Raw genomic sequence first — 3,634 nt, 5'->3', positions numbered from 1 at the left:
AAAATTTTGGGAAAAAAATATCAAAATTGACCATATAATCCAAAAAAGTTTATTTAAGAGTTATAGCTTCATAAACTTTAAAGGAAGGTGCAAATCAAATATATTTTTGTCTTAATAATATTATAAGTATTTCTATGTGAAATTTGAATTTAAAAAAAAAATATTAACCATCAAATATTTAGGGCCAAATCTAACCCTTCGTGAACCCTCTCCTGTTAAGCCCTGGTCACAACGAACCAACGACACATCTATGCATCGCCACGACACGAAATTTGGTCTAATCGCAGGTCATCTGTGGTCGTCAAACGACAATCGCACGACAGTCGTATGATATTTTGAGCATCATGACGCTGTCGTGTGTCGTGGGACGAAATTTGGACATGCACCTTTTTTGCTCTACGATTTTTTTTTTGTCGTGTCACTGTCTTGTGGCTGTCGTGAAAGTGTCTTACGACCGTCGTGCGACTGTCGTGCGATAAACACATTGTTGTGAGTATCAACATAAACCATTTTAATCAAACAATCGTCGCACGACTGTCGCAAGACACTCGTGATATAGTCGCAAGATTGTCTACCGAATACCAAATTTCGTACGATGCTCGCACCACAACATTGATTGTCTATCGTACGACAGTGGTACGTTCGTCGGCCAACATATTTTCGTTATATTTATGATAATAAAATTCAGCTGGAATGAATGTTTGGAAAAACTTACCGTCTACCGTTAAAGAGAATGGCTGTTCCATCAGAACGATTATGCTTGGTTCTGCTGAATAGGCGCCTTCCCAGATTCCAACAAGAGCAAAATATGGTTCTGTAAGCGTTGATAAGCCATGGATCAATCGGCGCATGATGTTTTGGCAGTATAGTACACTGATGCAAGAGTTGGAGCGGGAATCTGCCGGCGATTTCGTTGGATTTATACAGATGGAGCCTGGTCGTTTAAAGATATTTCTCTGAGAGTCGCATCACAGTTGCACAACAGTCGTACGACAGTGGCAGGACATTCACACGACAGTAACACGACAATAACACGCGCATCCCATAACATGAAAACCTGAACAATAGCCCCAAACAACTCACGATCGTCGTACGATTATCGCACGACTGTCACACGACCGACTTGTGACATACCCACGACAGTACAATTTCAATTCTTTTTTTTCTGTCTTGTACCCATCGTTGAACCATCGTGGACATGTCTTAGCTGATGTGACCACTCGAAATATTTTTTTTACCATTTTGCACGACAGTGCCATGACAACTTTTGGATTATAGCTCTTCATCTTTTATTTAAGCTTTGGATTTTACATATTTTGGCCACGAGCATCACTGAAGAGACATGTATTGTCCAAATGCGCATCTGGTGCAGAAAAATTGGTACCGTTAATGTTATTATAGATCTTCCACGACAAAATATCGTACGATCTGTTGTGACCGGGGCTTTAGTACCAAATGGTATACATATATTTCTCTTTCATCAACAGTTTAATATCTTCAAATATGTGGGTGAATTTGGGTAAACAATGACACCAAAAACACTATTTTTGTTCGAAGGAGGGCTTCTTTTATATATGTTCTCAAATATGAGTGGTTTAATTGGTAGTCTGATCCCTAAAGAAGGCCAATAGTTGCATCTGTTGAATTCTTTCAATAGGGTTTTTTTGGGGCATTTATTTACTATACGAAATGTGTTTTGTCTATTTTTGAACCCCATACGATGACACGCATCGTATGGAAATATAACGGAATTTGATGATACTGTTGTAAAAGTGAGAGCTCTAGCGCTATAAAACCAGGTTCAATCCACCATTTTCTACATTTGAAAATGCCTGCACCAAGTCAGGAATATGACAGTTGTTGTCCATTCGTTTGATGTGTTTTGTCATTTGATTTTGCGATGTGATTAGGGACTTTCCGATTGAATTTTCCTCGGAGTTCATTGTTTTTGTGATTATACTTTTTAAAGTAGTTATATCAACGTCCTTTGGTCTCTGTAGGACAGTTGTATCATTTCGGCAATTTTACCACCTCTCCTTATGTTTATCTCGTTTTATCATCGGTTTTTATTTGTTTTGAAACTTGAAAATATATTGTCTTTGAAGTGAGCACGTCAATCAATCGTATAAATCAAATAATGTGCATTCATTTATTGTCAAGGGTATCAATTTTTCTTGGATTTAGGAATACTTACATTTCCGTGGATATTCGTCATTTAGCCATAGTCTGCTTACAAGCATTTAAAAAATTCGCTTTGTTTAACAATCAAATTCATTGCTCATCTATTTACACGAAAATTGGTATCCCAATAATAATGAATCCACAGTATAATATGATGGATAACTCCAATTCTGATGTACTTTACAACATTAGTAAAATAAGCACAATGTTGTGTTTAATGTAGTAAAACATAAGCTGAAACATTTAATGTTGATCGAAAATGAAATCAAAATCATCTTATGCAGTATGAGTCTCGAAATTGAAAATATATTGAATCAACTACAATATAAATAAAAATATATGAGTGTCGATGAGACAACTCTCCATCAAAGTCACTATATAAAACAATAAACAATTAATGGTCAAAGTACGACCTTCAACACGAACCCTTGCTCACACCGTATAGCAAACTTCTAGGGACCCCGAAATGACTAGTATAAAGCAATTCAAACAGGAAAACAAACTTTTTCAAGCTATATAAAATATGATGACAACTATGAACCACACCAACTAACGACAACCACTGAACAAAAGGCTCGCGACTCAGTAAGAAGAAAAATCTATAATTATCCAGGGTTTTTTTCAATTTAGTTACAAAAGCATAGAAATTTGAGCAAGTATTTTAAGTATGAATTTCATTCTTACAAACAAACGTGAAGCCTGTAGTGATTTCCTCTTGTTGTTGAATTGATTTTAACATTTTTATATTGTCTCTTTTCGTCCCCGAGGGTATCACCAGCCCAATAGTCAACACTTCGGTGTTGACATGAATATTAATAATGTGGTCATTTTTATAAATTTCCTGTTTACAAAACTTTGAATTGTTCGAAAAACTAAGGATTTTCTTATCCCAGGCAAAGATTACCTTAGCCGTATTTGGCACAACTTTTTTGTAATTTTGGATCCTCAATGCTCTTCAACTTTTTACTTGTTCGGCTTTATAAATATTTTGGTATGAGCGTCACTGTTGAGTCTTATGATGACGAAACGCGTCTGGCGTACTAAATTATAATCCTGGTACCTTTGATAACTATATTCAATATTAATTTAAACAATGTTTGTTTTTTACTTTCAGCTCTCAAATCATCAAGAAATTAAAGATTTAATTTATTTAAGATTATGTGCTATGTGTGCCAATAGGACAACTCTCCATCCAAGTCACAATTTGTAAAGGTAAACCATTATGGGCCAAAGTACGGTTTTCAACACGGAGCCTCGAGTCATAGAACAGCAAGATATAAAGGGCGCCAAAAATAGCTAGTGTAAAACCATTCAGACAGAAAAACTTTATCAATTTCAGGGGAGACAATTCTCACAGTAAAATTGTTTATACTAAAATGAATGTGATATTTTCATTTTGTAAGTCAAACGATCGTAATTGAAATTGTTGTTTTTAACTGGAGATTAAAGCAGG

The sequence above is a fragment of the Mytilus edulis genome, chromosome 1 (genome assembly GCF_963676685.1).
Source record: "Mytilus edulis chromosome 1, xbMytEdul2.2, whole genome shotgun sequence".
Lineage (NCBI taxonomy): Eukaryota > Metazoa > Mollusca > Bivalvia > Mytilida > Mytilidae > Mytilus > Mytilus edulis.
This window is presented reverse-complemented; position numbering follows the sequence as displayed.